Genomic DNA, 9,287 nt, shown 5'->3' with positions numbered 1-9,287 from the left:
TCCCTCAGAGAAACAGCAAAAACAGTAAATGACCAACTGCAAACCAATGTAAATTATTTTGGGAAAGTTCTGGGCTAAAATGAAAAAGCAGCAGAAATCCTGCAGTCTGCAAAGACTGAGGATGTGTGTTCTGATTTTTTGAGTGTAATGCATCAATACTAAAGATATCAATGAAATTTGACTGGTCAGTTGTATAATTTATGATCACTATTGCCATATAGATTTTTTTGTCTGAACGATCTGCCTACTGATGACAGTGAGGAGTTAAAGCAGAAGGAGATGACAAAGGATGAGATGGTTGGGTAGCATCACTGACTCAATGGACATGAGTTTGAGCAAACTCTGGGAGATGGTGAAGGACAGGGAAGCCTGGTGTGCTGTGGTCCATCAGGTGATGTTATCAGGTTGATCAGCAAACACAGGAAAGCCCACCATAGGAACCTCATGGTAGATGGCCTTGTAAGTGCCGTTGGTTCCACTGTGAGTTATAAAGCCTTTGGTTTTTGGATGACCTAGCATTGAGTGACTCTCAGTAAAATTGTTAACTATAATTCAGAATACAATGAGAAATGGGCCCTATAAGGCACTGTAAAAAGGAGTCTGTTTTAGGATAACAGATGGTTACACACAGGAAACTGCATTTAAACTGCTTTCAGACTCACAGCCAGAAAGTCCTGTCTGCTGGAGAGATAAGTGAAGACTTCATGAAAGAAGTGCTTTGTCACTTGAACTTCACAAGTGAGTTCAAGATTGTCAGATGAACAACTTAAAGAACACTCTGGGTAAAATAAACCACATATGCATAAAAAGGGGGCATTCAGAAATATACTCTATAAAGATTAAGGAAGTCATTTAATCTGATGAGAATGGTGTCAAGGTTACAGAAAGGGTAATGGTAGTAGCAGTGGAACCAAAGAAAGGAGAATCTTCATTTTATTAAGAAATATGCTACCACTTCATGAAAATGATTGTGGATTTTTTTTCTGTAGAAAATAGAGAGTCACTGGTAATAAATAAGGCTGTTATTTATCAGTAGTATTTAAAATACTCCTACACAGGAGAAGCAATAGGAGTAAGGAAAGAATTCAGAGGTAGAACAATAACCCATTAAGCTATTCACTGTTAGAAGCAATTACAGGCAAAATGAAGATATTTTAATTCTGGGCATAAGGGACATGACCAGGTAGACTACAGTGCCAACTATGATACGTTTTCCTTCTCCCCGCCAGTGCTGGGAGTAAAAACACAGAAGTAAAGTTTTCTTTCTGAATGTTTTAATAATAAACACTTGATAAGTTTGTTTCTTATTGAAGTACTATCACTCTGTTAATCATGTTTTTAGCATTTGTTCTGCCAATATTTACCAAGAAGGTCATTCTGTTTTATACAGATGAGTATTGGGTCCTAAGGTGTTTGTTTTTTTGCCATCATATCTCCATAGAACCTGTTAGGGTAATGAAAATACCTTATTCAATGAGTTTAAAGTTATAGCATTAGAACTCAAGAGGTTGAAAGATAACTAATTAAATGTCTTCCATATGGCATGTAAGGAAGAAAGGATGTGTGATCTTAATCAAGGATAATTACTAATGACTGACATCAGTAGGAATACTTACATTTTACATACTTATTACTATATTCAATCAGCTATGGAATATAATCATGACCATTCACACATGATCGCATAGACGAGTGTAGTTTCATTGCCAAATTCAGATATTTTAAAATGGTAGTAGATGGTCTTTATTCTAAAGCAAAAAGACGGTGGGGAATTTCTAATAACCAACATACTTTATTTCTTTATTTTATTTTTTTCTAATTTTCTTAACTTTTATACCCCTTCAGCCCTCAACACTCAGAGGTTTAAACACATCATTGACAAAATGTCAGAATTCACAAGTTTTACAAAATTTAAGTTTATTATATATTTTATAATTTTATTTTTTATACTAGTCCTAAATTTCAAAATTGATATTTACTGGCTTCTGTTATAGAAGAGAGTTATACATCCACTCATTAATATATATTTTGATATACATCTTTTACATCTTTTGATATACAAGGAAAATACATGTGTAATCAGCCACTATTTCCAAATCGGGAAAGGAGTACATCAAGGCTGTATATTGTCACCCTGCTTATTTAACATATATGCAGAGTGATTGCCAGGAGAAATATCAACAACCTCACATATGCAGATGACACCTCCCTTATGGCAGAAAGTGGAGATGAACCAAACAGCCTCTTGATGAAAGTGAAAGAGAGGAGTGAAAAACTTGGCTTAAAACTCAACATTCAGAAAACCAAGATCATGGCATCTGGTCCCATCACTTCATGACAAATCAATGGGGAAACAGTGGAAACAGGGAGAGACTTTACTTTTTTGGGCTCCAAAATCACTGCAGATCGTGACTACAGTCATGAAATTAAAGGACATTTGCTCCTTGAAAGAAAAACTATAACCAACTTAGACAGGATATTAAAAAGCAGAGACATTACTTTGCCGACAAGGTCCATCTAGTCAAAGCTATGGTTTTTCCAGCAGACATGTATAGATGTGAGAGTTGGACTATAAGAAAGCTGAACACCAAAGAGTTGATGCTTTTGAACTGTGGTGTTGGAGAAGACTCTTGAGAGTCCCTTGGACTGCAAGGAGATCAAACCAGTCAATCCTAAAGGAAATCAGTCTTGAATATTCATTGGAAGGACTGATGTTGAAGCTGAAACTCCAATACTTTGGCCACTTGATGTGAAGAACTGACTCATTGGAAAAGAACCTGATGCCAGAAACAATTGAAGGTAGGAGGAGAATGGGACGGCAGAGGTGAGATGGCTAGACGGCATCACTGACTTGATGGACATGATTGTGAGCAAGCTCCGGGAGTTGGTGATGGACAGGGAAGCCTGGCATGCTGCAGTCCATGAGGTTGCAAAGAGTTGGACATGACTGAGTGACTGAACTGAACTGACCTGAACTTAAGAGAAATCAATCTTATTTATAATTTATTAGTAATAAGTTAATTGAGGTACCTGAAAAGTAAAAGTATAGCTGCTTAGATTACAAATTGTAAAACATTACCTACAAGAAAAAAATAATTAGTAATTTTTGACATGAATCAAGAGTGTTTCCAACTTTCCTGATTTGGAGATAGTTTACATTTGTAAAGGAAGGCTTATTATTATTATTATTTTTGTGTGATTTATAAGTATCAATAATGCTGTTGAAAAAGTTCCAACTTTGTGATAATAAAATTTATTGAGCTGACCATGAACACATTAACAATGAACCACAAAGGAGTGACAGTAACAATCATGTAGTCTCTATACCCAGTAGAAAAGTAAGGTATGGATTTTGGAATTCCCAATCAATTCTCATACATTGGATTATAATTTATAGTGTTTAACCTCTATTTGCTCTGGGAATGTTAAGTAACTCTATCAGCAAAGAAACAGCATAGGTCCTTAGGAGAAGATTAAATATCAGATAACAAATTATAAAAGTAGTTAAAAATATCCAAAGACCCCAGGGGAATTTTATGTATTAGAAAATAAGGTACCACTCTATTTAATGGAAAAAGAGGCTGCTGAATCTTTTCCACGCTGGTTTCCTTATGCTTGATTCCTTCTTACAGTCCCTCTCCCTCCTCAAGCAGGAGGAACAATGTGACAGGTTAGAAGCAGGGTCCATTAAAGGCCAGACCTTACCATGCACAGGGTTTACTTAAGGGCAGGACCCATTCTTCACTTTGATCTTCCTGATTCAGACTTTGGCAGGACCAAGTCACCAGGGAGGCTGATGTTTCTCTTTCTCTAAGTCACTGTGTCTGGATGGGATCTGGAGGTCTCTTGGGGAACACTGACCATCCTTTCTCTGAATAGTACCTTGCAAAGCCCACTGATAAGGCTACTTTAAAATTTAGGGGAAATGAAAGGGGCCAGGATTATCTGTCAAGCACAATCGTCATGATGCATTCCAGATTTTTATCACTGTTGCATAATGTCTTTGTGCTACTGCATTTACTGTTAAAATTTAACTCTTGAGAATATTTGTATGTTTACTGTGTCCTCAAGAGTCCTTCAATGAAAAGGACAAATGACAAAGCAGAATTTGATGGTTTATCTTCCTGCCCACAATCCCATTATAATATCAAAATTCATACTGGATCTGTTAATACTTTTCATTTTGATAATGTTAAACCAAAGTATTTTTTATAAAAGATACTCTAAACTATCGTCAGTCAGTAGTTCGCTCAGTCATGTCCGACTCTTTGCAACCCCATGAATCGCAGCACGCCAGGCCTCCCTGTCCATCACCAATCCCCGGAGATCACCCAAAATCATGTGCTTCAATTCGGTGATGCCATCCAGCCATCTCATCCTCTGTCATCCCCTTCTCCTCCTGCCCCCAATCCCTCCCAGCATCAGGGTCTTTTCCAATGAGTCAGCTCTTCCCATGAGGTGGCCAAAGTATTGGATTTTCAGCCTCAGCATTAGTCCTTCCAATGAACACCCAGGACTGGTCTGCTTTAGGATGGACTGGTTGGATCTCCTTGCAGTCCAAGGGACTCTCAAGAGTCTTCTCCAACACCCCAGTTCAAAAGCATCAATTCTTAGGTGCTCAACTTTCTTTATAGTCCAACTCTCACATCCATACATGACCACTGGAAAAAGCATAGCCTTGACTAGATGGACCTTTGTTGGCAAAGTTAACATCTCTACTTTGTAATATGCTATCTAGGTTGGTCATAACTTTCCTTCCAAGGAGTAAGTGTCTTTTAATTTCATGGCTGTAATCACCATTTGCAGTGATTTTGGAGCCCCCCAAAATAAAGTCTGAAACTTTTTCCACTGTTTCCCCATCTATTTCCCATGAAGTGATGGGACCAGATGCCATGATCTTAGTTTTTCTGAATGTTGAGCTTTAAGCCACGTGTTTCAGTCTCCTCTTTCACTTTCATCAAGAGGCTTTTTGTTCCTCTTCACTTTCTGCCATAAGGGTGGTGTCATCTGCATATCTGAGGTTATTGATATCTCTCCTGGAATTCTTGATTCCAGCTTGTACTTTCTCCAGCCCATCATTTCTCATGATGTACTCTGCATATAAGTTAAATAAGCTGGGTGACAATATACAGCCTTGACATCCTCCTTTTCCTATTTGGAACCAGTCTGTTGTTCCATGTCCAGTTCTAAGTGTTGCTTCCTGACCTGCATATAGGTTTCTCAAGAGACAGGTCAGGTGGTCTGGTATCCCCATCTCTTTCAGAATTTTCCACAGTTTATTGTGATCCATACAGTCAAAGGCTTTGCCATAGTCAATAAAGCAGAAATAGATATTTTTCTGGAACTCTCTTGCTTTTTTGATGATCCAGGGGATGTGGCAATTTGATCTCTGTTTCCTCTGCCTTTCCTAAAACCAGCTTGAACATCTGGAAGTTCATGGTTCATGTATTGCTGAAGTCTGGCCTGGAGAATTTTGAGTATTACTTTATTACCATGTGAGATGAGTGCAATTGTGCAGTAGTTTGAACATTCTTTGGATTGCCTTTCTTTGTTACTGGAATGAAAACTGACCTTTTCCAGTCCCTTGGCCACTGCTGAGTTTTCCAAATTTGCTGGCATATTGAGTGCAGCACTTTCACAGAATCATCTTTCAGGATTTGAAGTAGGTCAACTGGAATTCCATCACCTCCACTAGCTTTGTTCATAGTGATGCTTTCTAAGGCCCACTTGACTTCACATTCCAGGATCTGGCCCTAGGTGAGTGATTACACCACTGTAGACCTTGTCATATATATTATGGTTTGTATAAATATCTGAGATAAGTTGGAGCTATCATAGTAGTTGACCTTTGTTGCGGAAATTGTCTGTAATCACACCTTTTATATTATATAAGTGACTCATTAAATATTTTTCCACTCTTAAATTACTTTACCTACCTTTTGTGGAACCTGGGCAAGAGCTGATGCAATCATATTGGCCCTTTCTTCTGTTAATAACCATTGGCTCCAAAGAAAACACCACAATATCTTTTTCTCCAGAGCTCTGGGTAAACTCTTTCACTTCCTGTGGAAAAAAAATTTGCTTCCTGTGGGGAAATTAATAAGATGACTCTAGTCAGGCTCTCTCGCCCCATGGTCTCAGGCCCTCTCACCCATGTTCTGTAAACAATGAGTTTGCAAGGTTATGTAACAGATGGGAGCTGTAACAGATGTAGCAGTGCGCATGCACATCCCGAGGTACTTCCGGTCACGGGCTGCTTTGTGCAGAAGACCTGTAGGAGCTTCACCCTGGCTGCTGCTGCACTGGGGCTACAATGGCGTGACCCATGGTTATGTCACATGAGGTTATGTTATGGCTAGGTTATGGTTATGCTATGGCTGCTGGTACAGATGCTGCATCAACCAGGAGAGAAGCTGTTTCATGGCTGCCGTGCCAGTCAGGAGAGAATAACCTTGTCTGCAGTTCCTGTGGCTCCTTGAGCCTCCTACCAGCCTCTTAGCTTGTGCCTTGCCTACCCTGGGTTCAGCAAACACTGTGAACACTGTGAATGGCGAGAAAACTGGCGTCACAAACAAGATCAGCAAGACACCTCATCACAAAGGAGCGACAGCATAGCTAACATATTGAAAAGTTGCTCCAAACACCTAAAGAGAGAACATCGGATATATTCTGGAATTATTAGAATAGTAGCTTTTTAAAAGATGTTGCCATCTTAATCATTCCTAAAGGTATGTTTCAGTAGTGTTAAGTGTATTCATATAGTGCAACCAATCACCAGAACTTTTTCATCTGGCAAAAATGGAAGACTATATCATTAAGAAACTACATTTTCCTCTTTCCTCAGCCTCTGGCAGCCATCACTCTGTTTTATGTTTCTACAAATTTAACTAGACTGGATACTTTGGACTTTTATAGTACTTGTCTTTCTGGACTAGCTTATTTCACTTAGAGTAAAATTCATCACTATTGTGTCATGTGTCAGAATTTTCTTCTGAAAGCTAAGTAATACTTTATTACTTATCTAACTCAATGAAACTATGAGCCATGCTGTGTAGGGCCACCCAAGATGGATGAATCATGGTGGAGAGTTCTGACAAAATATGGTCCACTGGAGAAGGGAATGGAAAACCACTTCAGTATTCCTGCCTTGAGAATCCCATGAACAGTATGAAAAGGCAAAAAGATAGGACACTGAAAGACGAACTCCACAGGTTTGTAGGTGCCCAATATGCTACTGGAGATCAGTGGAGAAATAAATCCAGAAAGGAAGAGATTTGGCAGGTTTGCAGAGGAGGCTTCCAATAAATTTGAAATTTGGTAGCACTGAGACAGGAAATTCTAAATTCCAATAGATGTCATGATGAGTCATGTTTCAGCTTTCCCTATTATCTCAAATGTTGTACTGGGTCTTCCTGAAAGGAAAAACAAAAACAAATCTTTGATGAAGTGACTATCTTGTCACATGCATATATTAGGTAATTTTTGGAAAAAGCCTTGGAATGTTTTGGCCAAAGATGTTTCAAAGTGTCTGTTTTTTGATAAAGCAAATACGTATGTGCATGTATAAAATGCAATATGCATGCATGCATGCTAAATCACTTCTGTCATGTCTGACTCTCCGTGAGCTTGTGGACCTAGTAGTTCTCTAGGCTCCTCTGTCCATGGGATTCTCTAGACAAGAATATTGGAGTATTAGTAAGGTAGATGCTGAAGTTTAGTAAGGCAGATATATAATTGCTTGGAGAAGTCTTAATCCTTCAAATTGTGGTTTATGACTTCCTGGAATGCTCTATACTAGTAATGGAACACAGGGTTCTACTTTTAGTATTCCATAAATTTTTATGTAATATTAATGAGTTTGCTGAACCCTGCCATGCCCTCCTCCAGGGGATCTTCCTGACCTAGGGATTGAATCCATGTCTCTTAAGTCTCCTTCATTAAGGTTCTTTACCACTAGTACCATCTTGGGAGCCCATAATATATAATATAGTGTAATATAATAGGAAAACTGAGCTACACAAGTTGGAACAGTTTCTAAGCTACCTGGATACTATTGCTACAAATATGTGTGTAACTCTTCAATATACATGTCTTCATTAATCAAAAATTTTATGAGGTTTCTAGTGATGCTTTCTAAATTAAAAAAGGAAGTTTAGTAAGGTAGATATATAATCTTTTGGAGAAGTCTTAATCCTTAAAATTGTGGTTTATGAATTCCTGGAGTGTTCTATGCTAGAAATGGAACACAGAATTCTATTTGCAGTATTCCATAAAAGTTTCCATAATATTTATGAGTTTGCTGAATCATTTTATATTTTCATTTCCTCATTTCACTTAGAGGAGACAAATTCATGTGACTTTATGTGAATTCACCTTCAAACGAACTAGAAAAAATAAGATTTCATGCTGCCAACTAAAAACATGACTTACCTAGTATTTCACTGTAAAACTTACTCCATGTGTTCTCATTAGACATTTGGAACCAAAAGTCAAAATAAAGTACCTATATTTTTGACCCTCTCCATGAATGTCATATGATCACTTAATTCAAACAACATAACAGGTACATAGGATGGTAAGAATGGAAGTTTTCCACTAATCTTTTCAGTTGAATCACCAGGCAAGAAGCAGGGATTGTACAAATAAAGGTACTTTAGGTATCTCAGTGAGCAGCTCACCACAGGATCCAACGGCATCTGCAAGAACAACATCAAACCTGATTCCTGTGTTTTGTCATAAGTCACTTGTTAGAAACAACATCTTTACAGAGGTCCTTAAAAACATCAAAAAATTCCCAGTATAAACTTCTTACTAATGAAAAATGTGTCCAAAACAAATCTTTTGCCAGATATGTCCACATGCTGACCAAATGCTTGATAAAATTCTTACAATGTGCTGTGTACTGTGCTGTTACTCAGTCATGTCTGACTCTTTGGGACCCATGGACTGCAACCTGCCAGGCTTCTCTAGCCAAAGGAAAAGTCTCATATTTAATAGGAGATGTTTCATTGAGATCAACAAGAATGGAATTTGGAGGTGTCAGAACAGTCACCTCATGACCCCTCCTGACAAGTTCATCCAGAACTGTTTTCATATTCATTCAATGATTGTATTCCATTGGCCACACCAGCACCTTTCCACAACTTCTAGAGCTAAAGTAGCAAGTCATCTGTAGCAGTACCAGAAATGAGAGCCACTTCATAGGCATTTTGCTCCTGTAAATATTACTGCATCCATTCACCACTGCTCATGCATATATAAAAGGAGAAATCAATCAGGAAGTTAAA

The 9,287-nt window shown here is 38.2% G+C and overlaps 1 pseudogene; it reads right to left on the bottom strand.

Moving 5' to 3' along the window:
- Positions 1–387: 387 nt before the first annotated feature.
- LOC122696642 lies at positions 388–8,860 on the bottom strand (annotated as a pseudogene).
- Between the last annotated feature and the right edge of the window lie 427 nt (positions 8,861–9,287).

This window comes from Cervus elaphus, chromosome 6, assembly GCF_910594005.1.
Source record: "Cervus elaphus chromosome 6, mCerEla1.1, whole genome shotgun sequence".
Classification (NCBI taxonomy): Eukaryota; Metazoa; Chordata; class Mammalia; order Artiodactyla; family Cervidae; genus Cervus; species Cervus elaphus.
This window is presented reverse-complemented; position numbering and strand designations above follow the sequence as displayed.